Source organism: Nothobranchius furzeri, chromosome 1 (assembly GCF_043380555.1).
Source record: "Nothobranchius furzeri strain GRZ-AD chromosome 1, NfurGRZ-RIMD1, whole genome shotgun sequence".
In the NCBI taxonomy this organism is placed as follows: Eukaryota; Metazoa; Chordata; class Actinopteri; order Cyprinodontiformes; family Nothobranchiidae; genus Nothobranchius; species Nothobranchius furzeri.
The window spans coordinates 37,421,571-37,439,297 of NC_091741.1; positions in this window are offsets into that span (position 1 = coordinate 37,421,571).

The window sequence follows — 17,727 nt, forward strand, 5'->3', positions numbered from 1 at the left end:
AACAACAGCCAGAGCAAAGATGAAGGCAATACAGCTTTCATTAGATCCTCTCAAACACCAAACGTTTTCTGGTTTTTCTGCGAGCGGCCACAAACGGACATACCTACGTGTTCGACAGCTGGAAAGTCCAATTAATGGACCAGCTTGTGTACCAATGCAGTGTTGAAATCTTTGCATCAGAGAACTAAAACTGCACGTTTCACACCCTCACTCGTCTCTGCACCGTTTTTCGTTACATGACTCAGCATTCTGTGCTGTTCAAAGTACACGGCTGTTTGCGTGACAAACAAAAGAGCGGCCCGTGTTGCGAGTTGCCGAATCGCACTGCCTTGCACACAGCCCGACGTTGCACAGTTAAAACGTGAAGCATCTCGTCGTCATTTCAGCGTCGAAGCACAAGAGGGTTGTTAGAAGCAGAGCTTCTGTGGAGCAGCTCACCTCGGGGGCTGTCATCGCCTATGCTCGTTGTAATCTTTCTATCTCGTCACTGTTCACTTCTCTGTTTTCCTTCTTTCTTATTTATCTTAAGTGCTATTTATCAAATAACGAAATACGAAAGGACAAAAAAAATCTAAACTCGTTGTTTCTTTGCATTATGGCTTATGTCGAGTTTTTGGAGGAACAATGTTTTGTGTGTTCTCTCTTTCTGTGGTGTACGAAAAAGAGCTTGTTGTCTGTAAAAAACAAAAGGAAAAAAAAAAGAAAAATCTGATTTTGTTGTTGCTGTTGTTCTTTTTTTTTAATTCTCTAAAAGGATTTTAGCATTTTCAGAGTTATTGTCTTGAGAGAAGCCAAAGTCAATGCATTTCAGTGGATCCTGTAAGCGTGATGTATGTTTGTTCGACAACACTTGGAAATTTGTCACTGGATAGGATTTAAAAGTACAAAAAATGCAGGCTTTCCTATTTCTACAACTGATTGTACTTATGCATTTTGTACCAGTGGAATTTTTATACTGGAGATTAAAGGATACAACAAAAACTCTTAGAAAACGAGTTGTCTGGCCTGGTGGTGTGGCCTGACCCTGACTGGTCCTGAGTATGATTTCTAGCTGGCATCATGAAAGTTGGCTTTTGATATAAGATTTTCTAAAAGATCTTTGGCTTTATTTCCTACACTTCTTTTTCCTCACTTGAGTGTTTTTTCTTTCTACCCTCCTTTGTTACTTTTGTTTGTTCGTCGTCCCCCCTCCTCAAAAAAACAACAGAAAGAGATGAGCAGAGTGTCAAATCTTTCCTTTTTGCTTCAGTTTCAGTGTGTCTTATACAACAGCGGTAAGTTTTATTTGACTTCTGTATTGTGTCGTCTACACGATAAGACAATTATAGAAAAAGAAGGAGTAGAAATATTTAGTCACCTTCAGTGGATTAATGTATTAGTTTAATAAAGAGATAAACTAATTAAAAACATTTTGCTTTTAGCTGTTTAGATTTTTCCGGTTTCTCTGTCCTTCTCTGTGAACTAACTGTGTAGCTGAAGCAGTCAGAATTATTTTTGTAAACGTATGTTCTTGTGTGATGCAGTTTTTTGCTTCTGTCTCCTATATTAAACCATTTTTCCTAATACTTGTCTCTCTTCGTGTTGTTATGTTCCAGTGGCTGTCTGATGTCGTATTGTTTCTCACCTTAGCGCTGCCATCTTCCTCTCTCTCTCTCTCTCTCTCTCTCTCTCTCTCTCTCTCTCTCTCTCCCTCTCTTTGTGTGTATTTTTTGCTTTTTATCACATAGTAAAGTTGACTCCATCACCAGCGACAGCTCACTATGCTGTTCCCACTAAACATAGTAAATATACATCGAGGTGTTTGTATGTATATTACTGTGTAGCCCAAGTCGCCACATGACAGTCAAGCAAAAATGGCCGACACAGTTCCAGGAAATCCGGATTTTGTTTACATTCCAGCTGGATGAAAATCACTTGAAGGGATGATTTGACATTTTGGGAAATACACTCTAAATGATGTTGCATGCTCAGAAACTATCCTAAATATGTTGTATAGCCAAAACTTTTATATTACTTTAACCCGTCTGGTAACAAGCCAGCTAATGGGGTTAGCTCTAATGTGTCCCACTCATAGGCTCACTACAACAATAAAAAAAAGTTTTAGATTTCTCATGGCTATTCAAGCCTTTTCAAAGAATCTCTCTACAAGACTTTTCACTCTTTTTATTATAACTGCACTTTTTCTGAGTTGTGTCATGTAATTTTGAGCAACAACTTTAAATAACTTGAATTTTTTTAAGTTACTTTATAAAGTTTTCTGAGGCATTTTTCTTAATCGGTAAACTTTGTTCTTTTTAGGACCCATTTTAAAAGTATCAGAGTGAAAATGACATAAATATAACAGAATTCCATATTATCTACATTTAAAAACTGCCAAGGAGTGAATAAAACCATCTCAAGACTCTAAGTAATAAAGCTGTTTAAAACAACCATTAAGCTTAATTTGCAGGTCCATCCCTCTCGCTGTGCTTCAGCTGTACCTACGAATATGCCTCTAAAGTCACATGTAAGCTTCGAGCTGATGAACGCCTGTAGCTACCGTAGAAATACCTTACATTCACTCACAGATGAGCCTATTTTAAGGTTTCAGCTAACCTCAGACAAACCGAACAAGAATTTGGATGTAGTAATTCTTGAGGAGGATATGTGATCTTCCCAAGTTTTGGGGGACTTAATGGCAAGCCTTTATGTGAAACTATTAAAAAAAGCCTTTAGCAAGATGTTTCCCCAAAGTGTAAAATCAAACTTTATTCGTTAAACCTCCCTAATTCACCCAAATCCAGCTGAGAATCACGTTATGTGATCTTACGCTGAATTGGTTGCTATTGGCTTGTGCTGTCCTCCTGTCCTGGGCGAGACCTGTCCACTGTATGTCCACTCTGTGTCCAATCCACCTCGTACTGTCTCACCGTCACAACTGCATCCCCAGTAGGGAAAGAGGAAAGAGAAGTCAAAGGTCAAAGGTTTCACCGTCCATTCACGGATACCGAGGAGGATTTAGTACCTTTGCCGTGATCGTTGGCGTTTTCCTAGGAGGAACGACTTTCGTCTTCAGATGTCGGCTGCTTTGTGAAACGTGAAAAATGGTTTCAAAATGTGTCCAATAAATCAAACCATTTACTTCAAAGTAGTTCTCTAAAGCAAAGCTCTAAAATTTTTATCTTCATAACTTCATCCATCAAATATTGGGCGTGCTGTATATTATGTGCTCTGTGGCACATTATAGCATCTTACCCTTTCATCACTGCACCAGTCCACCTAGTCTGTTATTAAATATTGATTCTGCAGTTCAAAAGGCATACAATAAACTACCCACAGTCTGTGGATCCAACCTATGGTTAGATATTACTCCTACATTACTGCTAACCTGAGGCCCGCAATGTGAGACGATGTTTGAAGCTCAGACATTTTATCTTTTTACTCAGATTTTTCTCTTTTCATATAACACAAAGCAGCCAACGTGGTTTTTTTTTTACATAAAACTTACATTTTCACAGACATTTTGACCCCTGAGGCCATTGCTGAATCTGCAGTAGGAAAGGTAGGTATCCACAGACGGCTTTCTGGACGCACGGGAAATCAAGGTAGGTTCAAAAATCTGATGCAACTTCAACCTATACATGGCCAGAATTTTGTTTAAGCTAATCAGAATTATTTAAAATATTACGCACATTTTTTATTGCTCCTGGATTCAAATATTCTGTAGATTAAGTTTCTTTGCAACAAACCGTTTTGGTGCCTGACAGCTTTTCCATGGACCAGTGGGGGTGATCACGTGAATAACAAATGTAAAAAGTGCGTAACATATCGTTGTAGTTGCAATACAAATGTAAATTTTACTCACTACCTCTTATCATACTATGAATATTTATTATTTTTCTAAATGAAATACCCCACAGACCAATCAGTACTAGAGGAATAACTTGAGTGGTTTGATTCTTTACGGCCTGGCATCAATGCTCCGTGGTTTGGTACCAGTTATTTGTCCAGTGTTTCTGAATCTGCTTTAGACCGCATTTCACAACTATGCTTCCTACAATATTATTTAAATCATAAAAAGTCCCATTTGTTAAGCCGCTAATGGTTTCATTCACCATAGATGCAGTTTCTTTGTTTGAAAGCAGCATAATTTAGTAGTAAATGTGCTCCGGAGACACAAACACGTCCTTTTACTGCCTCCCCTACTTTGCCGCCTTTTCCAAACCCCTTTCATGCAGCTATCACAAAGCCTCTCAGGTACATTCAATGAATAAATCCCACAGTCAATGCAAGACTATTTACAACGGGTAGACAGCAGCGGTGCTGGATCGATTCAACAAACACAAAGATATTGTTTGCAATAAAAACACTGGAGCTGTGCTGGAGTGGAGTGAGAGCATTTTGGACCATTCAGGTGGTTCGGATGCAGGTGAGACAACATAAAAGCACATTCAGCTGATAAACTGTTATTAATAACTGAGAGGAAGCTCTGCCCTCATGGGTCATGCAGAGCTGGATCACAGAAACCAGATGAAAAAGAGAAGTAGTTTGATTTGAGCTAATGGAGGTTAACTGCCAGCGAAGGCGGACACGGTGCCAGAACCAGCAGGCAGGAGGTCCGATTATTTGTGATGGAGGTTCAGGAAGGGGTTTGGTTTGAAAGCAGTGTTTTACAGGAGGATGCAGGTCTGGATAAACTCATTTCTCCTGAAAATACCAAGGATACATCTATGGAGGAGTTTTCTGAGGAAGGTGGGTCCTCCTGGACGTTTAACCAGTTTTCAGTGTGATCCCGTATTTCCCCAAGTAGAAAAGGAAAAAAAAAACATCTGTTAGCAGCAGATTAAAGAAAAATTTGTTTATTTCCTGGAGCCTAAAGTTTTTTGTAAATCAATGGTTTATCCTGCATTCAGGAATATTCCAGCATAATTCACAATTCACGAATGTTCACCGAGACGGTAAAGCAGATGAAAGGGAGAGTAAAGAGTGGTCAGTTCAAATAGGTTAAAGGTTAAATCAAAGCTAGTAGACATTTCCTTAATGCAACAATATAAATTTGGTGTCTATGAATAATTTAAGAAAGGGCAAACTGCAGCACAACTAAAGAGAATTTTAAAAAGAGAAAGGAAGTTGAAAATCTTCATTTGAACCCAAATTTGTTTCATTTATACAGAAGAAAAGCAAAGATAATCAAACGAGTAGCTCTTTGTGAGGGATTCGACCTCGGTCATCTAGCAAAAGAGCCTCTCAAGTTCAGGTTTAATTAGAATTATAAAATAATGTGCAAACCCTCGTACTGAAATATCCACCTGATGCTGATAACACAGAACATAAAACGGAATCATGGATCCACAAAGATGAGTAAAAAAATGGTGTTGATGTTCTGAATTAAAGGATTAGTTTCACACATGAATAACATTTTCATGTATTTCAGTTACAACAACTCCTTTATGGAGGTTTGAATAAAAGGTTGGAGGCGCTAGCGTGATGCTAATTTACCGTTAGCCGGTTGTGTTTTCAAAACAAATGATTATACATCATTCTTAAAAATGTTCACAAACTACATAATGTTTGCTGACAAAATCAAAAATTAAGTACAGATATAATTTGGCATCAATTTGATCCCAAAACTGAATGTGCCCTAAACTCTTCCCAGATTAAAGCGTACATTTATGTTTTTATAGCTGATCCCGTCACCGTTTCCATCTAGCTTTCCAGAAGCGGCGGATAAACAGTTATTTGCGCTCATACCTGAAGCTGCTCTGAATTCCCTGTGCCTTGTAGAAAATAAGACATAACTTCAGAATAAACCCCTTTGGTATGCAGGTAATTAAATTATGGTATTGATCAAAGGAAGGCCTGGGGGAGCCCTGCTGCTGCTTTTCATATATTTCCTCTCAGTTTCCTTTTGCATTCCTTTGAAAAGCTGTGGTGACTCACTGCCTTTGTTAGACAAAATATTCACTGTTCTGCTTATGCAACGCTTAAGCTTGTTGGCAGGAGAAACAGAGCCGTGTACAACACCAGGAACAGGACTACCAGCTTGCTGCCAATGTGCTGCTAAAAATGATGCAATGCTTCCATCTTGTGGTCAAACATCAATTGTGTCACTTTAAAAAATTCACAAGAGAGAAACAGAAAAGTGGACTTTATTAAATGTGATCTTTTCATTCTGTCTTTCTTCTTTGGGGCATGCATAATCTCCGTTTTTATCTTTGCCACAAACGGCCTGGGTGTTTGCTTTACTAAATCAGAGGCCCACTCTGACCAGCTCAGTGTCCACCCTGGGACTGGGATATCAGGGTTCAAATCCTGAATGGGTCATGCCAAAGACTTTGGGACCCAAAGTCTGGCTGCTTGACACTCAGCTTTAAGGGATTAGATTGGGGGTGTTGACCAATTAGTTCCCGAGCGCAGCCGCTGCTGCAGCTCACCGCTCCCCACGGGGATGGGTCAAATGCAGAGGACAATTTTCACCAGACACCAGAGTGTTTGACATCTGATGGGACTTTAATCTTTAAATGTAGGCTTTTTGAATGGGTCGATACCATAGACATGGTTAACAGACGACTTAGACGTACGGAGGTGTCAGGTCTGAGAACTGACACCACACCACAGTGGCGTATCCAGATCTTTTAAAATGGGGTGGCCCATGTGAGGCACTACTTTGTGCATGGGTGGCACCAATTGTTATGCTTTTATTTTTTTTACCTCAAGCCTTTTGTGGATAATGAAAAGCCCATTTAAAGGGAATTCAGTGTGGTGGCACCTGGGGTGGCCAATCAGATTCCAAGGGTGGCATTTGCTACCCTGGACACGCCCCTGCCACACCAGGAAGTAATCTCCATCAAGTCTTCCGGAACACAAAACAAACTCAAGTCCTTTCTGCTCATGGCGACGTGCACTCACACAACCACAGAGCTGCGACTAGATGCATTCTCCGTAACTTCAATGTTTCCTAACAACAACAGAAACAGACTCCTAAACAGAACATGGAAAACAACTCTTTATATGAAATTTGTAAACAGAACAGGACGTTCCCTCCGTGACACTAGGCAGCTACGCTAGCTTCCTGTTTAGCTGCTGCGGGCCGAGAACGTGTGATTTGTGCACAAAGAGTGGTATGTGCAGCAGTCAGAAGAGCAGTTAGGTGGAAGGATAGTGATCCAGTCATTAAACAGGACGTGCACAATAACTGGATGAGGTTTTCCAGGATTATATGAATCTGAGGGGATTATAATTGTTCAGTTGTTGACAAATCATTTAATTTATTGGTAGCCATCCGTGTGTGAAGAGCTCCTGCTGCACCTTTAAAAGGTAGGCCTGTTGTCTAAACAACAAAACAAATTGATTATTTCAAATAAACTGGCAGAGTGTACTCCACAAGAATAATTTGTTGTATGGAAAACGTAAAATAAACACACATATGCCAAAGAGTGTATGAAAATAAATTTCTGGGTGAAATTCTTGATCACAAATTATGTTGGAACCTAAAGGAAAGGTAGCACGGAGTATTGGGGTTTGGGAAAAGTGAGACATTTTGTAAATCCAAAGACATTGTATATACTTTACTGCACACTGATAGTACCATACCTAACTTACGGTGTTGAAGTGTGGGGAAACATCTACAAAACCACCCTATATGCACTTTGTACATTACAAAAATGAGCCATAATGTTGTGACAACCGGTGGTTGCACCCCACTGCTCATTTCCCGCCTGCCTTGATGGCAAATGCTCAGCACCTGTGCGCCACGCCCAAGTTCACCTTCAAAAGGAAGGCCACACTGTATCTCCCCTGGTTTTTTCCCCCAATCATTTACCTGCAATACACTGAGAAAAGAAACCAGACACACTTTTGGATCCATCCAACCAGGCCGCTGATCCCTTGGATGTGTTGCGCTTTCGGAGACAGGAGAGCTCATCTTAAAATTGTTGGAGCAACGTGTCAGCATGTGGAACGTCTCCCTGTGATGGCGTGCAATTTACCTCTCATCCCAGAGGAGAACGTAAGTCCTCTGAGCCAGCCTAACACCAACCAAAACACTTTGGCGTGCATGTTTTAAGTCCTTGAGACCTAAAACTAAGTTTTCTGAATTGTGTCCTGTTCGAAGAGTCATTGACACCACTGTCAGGTGAGTTCTGTTACAGATTATTTCTTCTACATGATTCTTTTTTATGTTTGATTTCATCGTGTGCTTAATGTAAACATGTTTGTTTTTGTGTCATTGCTCCTTAAGCTTGGTTTATGCTTGACACATTTACCGTACTTTCCGCTTGGTGATGCGGCTCGCGGATGGAACGCGCTTCACAACTTGCAGCGTTTATGGTTCATGCGGCTTGTCTCTGCGGTGAGCCAATATTCTCCCAAACTGTAGGGGGCAGCATGGAGCTCTATGGCATGCATCCAACACTACACCATAGTAGAAGTAAAAATTACTGTTGTTTACAACATGGCATTCCAGCATTTTTTAACAGCGTCCTCGTCTTTTCCAACAGTGCGAGCTATTTCTCTCCAAGAATTATTAACAGCATGTTGATCACGGTGATCTTTGACAGCTGAATCATACTAAAGTCTGTATTCACGAACCTCTGCCATACTAGTTCTTGCCAGTCCGCCATGTTTTTCCGTGTTTGACTGTCCGCGTGGTTAGGTGCGCGGTGCGGAATGTTTGGGCCGTATGGAGGCCAGGTGGAGGGGCGTGGTTGTTAAAATGACGCAAGTTTGCCGCGCGGAGTGGTGCGAACCTCGCGGACGCGTCAAGCATAAACCAACCTTTATCCATGGCTGTCTAAACTACAAAGAAAGAAAGAAGATGAAAAGAAAATTAAAATGGAGCTACAACAAAATCAAAGTCAAGACTGCTAATTTGTCTTCATGGACTGTGCTGAATTTCTTATTCTGTTGGTTGCCCTCACTTTTTACAGAAATTAAGGGTGTATACTAATTCATTGTAAGTACATGTCCTTATGTGACAGAGGAAAAACTGGGTACAAAGCAAATTTCTTAACACACAATAATCCTATAAGTCAGGAGGGAGACCTGACTGGCACCCCATAATACCAACTAAACCAACCCAGGAGTGAGACCGTTACAAGGTTGGTCAGTCATGCTGGATATAATGAACACACAAATAGCTTGTTTATAAAATTACAAACCTTAAAGCATTATTTATGTACAAAGTAAATAAAAAAATACTGCCTGAAAATATTCAAAAACTGTTTGCAGAAGGACGAGGTGGATATAAGTTGAGAAGGGAATTAAATCTGAAGCAGCATTAAGCTCGAACAAAATTGAAAAGTATGTGTATTTGGGGCAGCAGTAGCTCAGGTGGTAGAGCGGGTTGCCTCATGATTGGAGAGTCATGGGTTCGATTCCAGCTCCCGCCAGGGGTATCCTGCTGTTGTGTCCTTGGGCAAGACTCTTCACCCAACTTGCCTGTGTTAGTGGTGGTCAGAGGGGCCGACGGCGCCAAATGGCAGCCTCGCCTCTGTCAGACCTCCCCAGGGCGGCTGTGGCTACAAGTAGCTTACCATCACTAGCAGTCTGTGAATGTGAGAGTGTGAAAAGTGTCTTTGGGTGTCTAGAAAAGCGCTATATAAGTTCAATGCATTATTATTATTATTATTTCAATTAGTGGAGTTATTTTATGGAATAGTCTTGAGGAAATAATCAAATAAAGTTTAAATATAGTGCAATTTAAGAAATTATCCAAAGAATTAATTTTTTCCAGGTATAGACAAGAGGATCACTAATTTGTGATCAGAAGTTGTTGTATTCTGATATTTGAAGTATGAGTAAGTTGATTTAGCGATAGGTGAAATCATCTATGCTTCTTCCTATTCCTTTTCAAAAAATTATGGTTGTGATAAGTTATCTAAGTTGGAAATTCGTCGTCGTCGTCTTCCTCCGCTTATCTGGGTCTGGGTCACGGGGGCAGCATCCCAACTAGGGAGCTCCAGACCGTCCTCTCCCCGGCCACCTCCACCAGGTCCTCCGGCAGGACCCCAAGGCGTTCCCGGACCAGATTGGAGATGTAACCTCTCCAAAGTGTCCTGGGTCGACCCGGGGGCCTCCTGCCGGCAGGACATGCCCGAAACACCTCCCCAGGGAGGCGTCCAGGAGGCATCCTGACCAGATGCCCAAACCACCTCAACTGACTCCTTTTGATCCGGAGGAGCAGCGGTTCTACTCCGAGTCCCTCCCGAATGTCCGAGCTCCTCGTCCTATCTCTAAGGCTGAGCGCGGCCACCCTACGGAGGAAACTCATTCGGCCGCTTGTATCCGCGATCTCGTTCTTTCGGTCATTACCCAAAGCTCATGACCATAGGTGAGGATTGGGACGTAGATCGGCCTGTAAATCGAGAGCCTGGCTTTCTGGCTCAGCTCCCTCTTCACCACGACAGATCGGCTCAGCGTCCGCATCGCTGCAGACGACGAACCAATCCGCCTGTCGATCTCCCGATCCCTCCTACCCTCACCCGTGAACAAGACCCCGAGAAGTTGGAAATTACTATATGTATTGTTTTATTTGTTTGAAATAAAAAGAGAAAACACACACACACACACACACACACACACATACATACATACATACATACATACATACATACATACATACATACATATATATATATATATATATATATATATATATATATATATATATATATATATATATATATATATATATATAATATAAAATGTCAATGGTGACTCAATTATGTCTAGCTTTCGAGTGAGGGAGGGTAAATCAAAAACAACGTAGTTTTTACTCTAAACCTGGATTACAGATTACTGCATCCGTTGTTTCCACACCCTCAACAGGTTGGACCATAAGTCCTATTGATTCCTGTCAGACTGAGGCGTATTGATTGATCAGGCCATGCAGGAATTGGAATCGGCTCCCAGTTTGCCTGATCCGTTCTCTTCGGATTTGGCCTCTGATTCACAGGGACGTGCATCCTTGACAGATGATGGACGTGTCCAATAAGTGAGCACATCTGAAGTAAATGAAAAGATCTATCCTGACTTGGATCGAATCAGACATCGCTGAGAAAATCAATAGTCTGTCTGAGAATTCATAAATGTGTTTTAGAGAAGTTTGTTCTTTTTGTTCCCTTCATTTGTGTTTTCTGAATGGTTTTGTGCCCACGTGCAGCAAAACTCTGATTAATATGGAATAAACAAGTTCAAGGTTATTTTTCCTATTAAGACAGCAGCATGTCCTAACCCACAACAAGCTGTTTGTTCATCGTTCCACTTTCTGCTCCAGAGAATAGAATATGACCAATTTTCTCATCATATTTGTTCTGAGTTAATTTTATTATATTTGGTCAAATCTCGGTTTAAGAATATTTGGTTCAAGTTGGGCTCTACACAATTTAAAAACCGCTCCATTGTGGTGCTTGTATTTGTCGGACCAACAGCACCTGAGCAGAGCCACCCAACACCGGGACGGCGCAGGGACCGGTACTGATCCTTGGTTAAAGAGCAAGTCACCCCCTACCAGAGTATTACTTCACTCCCACTTCTGGTTTGAAAAATGCAACAAATGCTGTTGCCTAGCAGACCGAGAGGGCAGAGCCATTAACAAATATACACACACAGGCTCACAACATTGTGATGTCATATGGTACCAGCTAACGTTCTAGGGTACCTCTTAGCCAGTAGCGATGGCAGATTTAAATTCAAAAACAGTGCAGAGTTTTTACCTGACAACGGCACAACACTGACAGTTTTAGGCAGAAAATGTAAATTTTAACTAAAATGCACTAAAGTGCAAAACTATTGATCACATGTGTCTGCAGCACGATTAGACACGTATTTATATAGTTTATCAGAAAAAAAGTACTTGCTCTTTAAGTTATCAGGCTGCACATAGTAAGCGTCTAAACTTATTTTTATGTTTTATTTTGCAAAATTACTATAAAACAATTTGATTATATTAGCAGTAAAGAGTGTAATCATCATTTCTGCGGTGCATAAACACTTGAATTTGTCCACTTTGTGTTTTGTTAACACCCTCACTGCCGTGCAGATATTCAGTCTCCACAATCTTAACACCAACAACCTCCTTTATTGGGCATTATGAGACAAAAACATTAAAAGTCTAGAGTTTATAAAATAAAGCACAAACAAGAACAATTTTAATCAACTAATTATATCCGTTTAAATTAGAAGTAAAACCCACGTTTTTGTAATCATGCACAAAAATATTTGTTTTTACATTTTGAGGCAAAATGAAAGCGATTGTAAAAAGGTGTGCAAAACCTACCTTATGCCATAAATGGTTGCAGAATTACTAAATCAAATCAGCACTGATCAATTTCATGTCCTGTCCAGGTCCTCCTATGTTCCCCTCTCCTTCGTGTATTCATTTTGGTTCTCCATGTCCCCCAGGGAACCTCTCACCTTTGACCCCTGTGCACTCTTAATGTTTGCTCTCATATTGATTATCCTTCATCTACTTATGTTCTGTTCATCCCTTCAGTTTAGCTGTTGTCCTAGTGTCCCTTTACTCATCCTGTTCCCCTCACGTTCACCAATTTGGCCTTCAGTCAGTGTGTGTAACTCCTTCATCCTCAGTTTCCCTCCTGTGTTTACTTCTTGTCTTTTGTTTACTAGTTCAGTCAAATTGTTCTCCTGTTTTCTGTTTCTTCTTTCTGGTGTATTTTTGTATGTAGTTCTAATGTCCCCGTGTCTTGTTGTTTATCAGTTGAGTTTTAGTCCTCCAGCGTTTAGGTGTGTCCTCTCATCCCTCAGCTCAACCGGCCATTCTCATCAGTGATCGGTGCACCTGCTCCCTTTGTCTTCACTCACCTCCTCAGCAAACCCAGTCATGTTCACAGCTCCTTGTCGGTCCCTCGTGTGTGTGCCTCCTGGATATTTTTGGTCCTACAACCTCCAACTCGTGACATTTTTGTAGACGTCTGCATCAGGAGCTTCTTTATCTGACATGATGCTGTTGATCGCAGGATTTTTGTGTAATCCCGAACAACCAAAAACACCTGATCATCATGTTAATATTTTATTATGATCCTGAAGTTTGAACCCAGATGATGCTTTAAACCTGATTTTCTCAGCTTCTTCTTCTTTTTTTTTTTGGTCCATTCTGGTCTGCTCTGATGGATTTTGTTCCACTTGAGGGTAATCCTAGTCCTCACTCAGATCTCTGCTGTCCATAATCCCATCTGCCACAGGCGTTTAACTATAAACTCTGTAAATGGTTGGCCTCCTAAACCCAACCTGATTCAACTCTGAGCGTGTGGTTAAGTTTCCACATCTGTAGCGAGTGTTGAACTCAGAGACAGACTTTTCTCTGGTTCTGTTCTACACAAACCCGATTGGGACAACATCTATTTTTCTTTTCTCGTGTCTAACTCTAATCAGGTCAAATTTTTTTAACAGAAAAGAGGAAACACTTTAACTGGAGACATATAAATGTTTATGTGTTTTTGGTGGGTTTATTTGTTGTAAATGGAGATCATTGTCAGGCCAGGTGATCATGGGTGGGGATTTAACTTTTTATTTCCAGCACCCGCAAAGATAATATGGGGAAGGGAGGAGTGGGTGAGCAGGTTGCCGCATATTTTTGTTGCAGGGGCGTGTCCAGGGAGTGGCCTGGGGTAGCACATGCCACCCTTAGAATCTGATTGGCCACCCCAGGTGCCACCACACTAAGTTCCAGTTTAAATTGACTTTACATTGTCGACAAAAGGCTTGGGTTGTAAACTCCAAAATAGTGTGTGGTTGCATGCACCTTTCACCTAGTTTTCTAGCCCAGGCATGTAGTATTTATATTATTTAATATTTTTTCATATTCACATACATAGTATTTAGAGTCCCACTCAACTCCAGTTGGTGGCAGTAATGCAACAAGAAGTGACTTGCTAACCACCACAAAAGTAGAAGATGAAGAGGAAAAAAATGGTGATTGTGCAATGTGAAACTCAAAAATTCACTAGAAAGTAAATAAACAATTTGTGTAAATAAATAAATAAATAAATAAGCATAACCATTGGTGCCACCCATTAATAAACAAGCGCCCCACATAGGCCACCCCATTTTAAAAGTCCTGGACACGGCTCTGTTTTGTTGACCGTCAACTGACCGCTGTGATACTTGTACTGTTTGATTTTGAGCACGCCGTTTCAAGTTAACTGGAGTTACTTTAATAAAGTTTTTGGAAACGCAAGTTTGGAATGGCAGCTGGTGCTTGTAAAGAGCGCGTCACGCCGGCCCGACTCAGCCTCTCAAGCAGCTTTTACTTCGCCTCTGAAGTCGCGGAAATACTATTTCTCACTCCTTATGTGGTTGAATCTTAGACAAGGACATTAACAACTAGCTACGACCACCTACATTCATGTAAATACAGCAAACCAGATAAATACGGTCTGGCCCAAAAAAATAAGTCGCCACCACAGAAAAGGTCACACTGATATTTAGTTGCACCTCCTTTAGCTCTGATTACGACACACGTTCTCTGTGGCGTTTCGATGAGCTTCTGCAACGTCACCAGATCTATCTTCATCCACGTTGCATTAACGTTTCACCGAGATCTTCCGTTGATCACGGTAGAGTCTGACCGCGGGTCGTGATTTGTTTTATTCAGGGAGATGCTGCTTTGTGTGTTGTTCATGTTTCTGTTTCTTAGTGCAGGCGCCCACATGAGATTGGTCAACCAGTGGCCTGGGGAGCGTCCTGATTGGATAATTGATGGGAGCAGACCTTTAAGAGGGATGTCAACACCACCTGCAGCTTATTCCATTCTGCTGCCACCCACTTAGTGTGTCCTGTGTAAAGACCTGATGTTAAATTTGAGGAAAGTAGGGGTGAACCTGCCATTTTTATTGGTCCATTCAGTTTTCTCCTGTGTTTGTAATCATGGGAGGTAAGTTTGGCTGTATTTATTTTTTATTTAATTTGTAGGTAAGATGATTATGGAAGTTAGGGGTATTTTTGTTTGTTGTTTTGGCTTTTGGTTCACCCTGAATTATATTTATCCTCCCTCGCCTTCAGTCAATACTGAACAACTTGTAAATAAACTCACTGTAGATGAGTCAAACTGGTGTGGTACTTGTGCCAAATGGGAATCCACCTTCATGTTATGGCCTGGCCCCTCCTAGACAGGTTATAACACCGCTGCACAAAGCCTTCTCCAGATCATCCCAGATTCTCAGTGGGGTTAAGGTCTGGACTCTGAACCATTTTGCTATACGGGTCCGATGAATACTGGCATTGTCATCTTGGAATAAGGCCATGCCATCAGGGAAAATGGAGTAACCTGGTCATTCAGGTAGTCAGCTGACCTCATTCTTGGAGCACATCCTGTTGCTGAACATAGACCTGACCACCTGCAGCAAGCCCAGATCATAGCAGGCTTGTGCAGTAGGCACTAGGCATGATGGGTGCATCACTTCATCTGCCTCTCTTACCCTGATGCACCATCACTCTGGAACAGATCCGTCTGGACTCATCGGACAAGTTTTAGCAATGCGTTGGGACAGTCCCTAACCTAGTTTTAGTCATCTCTGCATCCTCCGTAGATGTTTCCTCAGCCTGATGCATGCCAATGATTGAGGCCCTGTCCACACGTAGCCGGGGATCTGCCAAAACGTAGATATTTTTCTACGTTTTGGTCTGTCATCCACACGAAAACTGAGTTTTTTCACACGAAAATGGATATTTTTAAAAACTCCGGCCAAAGTGAAGATCTGCGTTTTCTCCATTTTGGGTGTCTGCGTGTGGACAGACAAAACTGGAGTTTTAAGGTCCGCAACGTCGCTTTCCGCGACAAAAAAATGCTGACATCACGTGTGCGAGCTGTGTTTACACTAGCCGACAGCATGGATGCCCTCAGAGCTGCGCTCGCTTTATCAATTGTCCAAGCGCTTTTTGCTTGTTTGTTTTTGCAAGCGGAATTACTGCTCCTTGCGGAAGACCACAGACGAAGGATGAGGTTAAGAAGGGGGAAGTACTGCCGCCTACAGGTCTGGCATGTCCATAACAACGTATTTATCCGGGTACGTGTGTACAGTTTTTTTTTTAACGAGGTGGTGTGGATGCAAGTTTTTGGAGGGGCGGATATTCGTTTAAAAAAAAACCCGGCTACGTGAGGACTAGGCCTTAGACTCAGAAGGGTTTTATTGCCATGTGTGTGAGAATCACATTAGGAAACTGCTGCGGTACTTGGTGCAAGAAAAAATAAATGATAAGCAAAACTAGAATTAAGAAATAAATGCAATGAAATGATGATAATATAAGGAATCAATAATTAGAAAAGCAGCTACTTTACACAAGTCAGTGTAGGACCAGTGTCAGAGCGGGCCAGTTCAGGTGCAAACACAACACCGGGTCATGTGACTGAAACAAAACCGCTGGAGTGGCCAGGTCTACGGTTGGCGTTCATGAGTCAGACCGCAGAGGCGTCTGACGCTTCTCACACAGACTATCATCTTCTCCACGACCACCATGTGTCTTTCCACGTGGTTTAAGAACAGAGAAGCAGCTCATTGCACCAGTTAGGTTAAAGAACTTGTTGCAGCTGAAAGATGATTGCCCATGCAGTAATTATCCAACAGGAGGCTCCTACCTGCTTGGTTAAATCATGGTGGACTTTTTTGGGGCTGGGCAGCGTAGATCCACCTTTACCTGGGTGGAACAGCACTACACTACAGTTTGTGCAAGCAAATGTCACATTTTGAGTTGCTGTCATGTAAACACAAGGGATCATTTGTGAGGCAAACATGAGACAGAAGCTTCCTAATGTGTAGCATGTGCACAATCGGCACACGTCTTCATATCAAGTCCTGCTTTATAAAAGCTGGGAAGAAACAACAGAACTGAGTAATGAGTTAATAAAATAAAATAAAGTTTGGTTATTTCAAGTCTTAAATTTTGTTTGGGTTATTTTAATCCCTGCAATCTGCATTATTTTTTATTAATTAATTTATGCAGAATGTGGTCCTTTTTGATATCTTGAAGCCTGCATGTGATTTCTCAATTGTACAGACTGGTTGCACTTGGGAGCTGGTACTACTGGGGGCTCAGCTCAGTAACTGTATCACTAGAGCCAGGTTGTTTTGGAAAGCTTTGGCCCCTTTTTTTATCTGACTTGAACATGCCACAACAAAGAAAAACAAATATGCAATTAAACATATTCAGAAAATGTTTCATAAGAGAGTAAGTGGGTACATGTTAAAAGAAACTGATGTCTTTAAGAAACCTAGATTCAGAACCAAAGTGAGGGAATGTAACATTTCTGTAAATGGTGTAAGATTGTGGAATGCCATTAAAAAGGAATTTAAAGAATCAACTTCACTTGCTATATTTAAAAAATGTATAAAATCGAATGTATTTAGTAATTATGAAAAGGTGAATTATAATGTCAAAGATTAGACATGAAAATATTAGAAAGTGACTGAGGTTATATTGTGTTTGTTTGGCGGATAATTTTATTTCGTAAAAAGGTGTAGAATAAATCATAAGATTTTTTCTTCTATCTGCTCCTTTTCATTCAGATGTTTTTTTTCAATATGTTAATGTATCCTGTATTTGTGTTTATTTTATACATTGTGAATGAAATAAAATATTTAAAAAAAAAACTTTTAATTAGCGTTTTTACCTCAAATCTATATTTTAATTTAAAACTGCATCATAACCTCATTTATCGGTTTAGTCCAGTGACACTTTTTAGTTAAACAATAACGAAGGGGGCATAAAACTGGACATTAGATATGAAAGAGT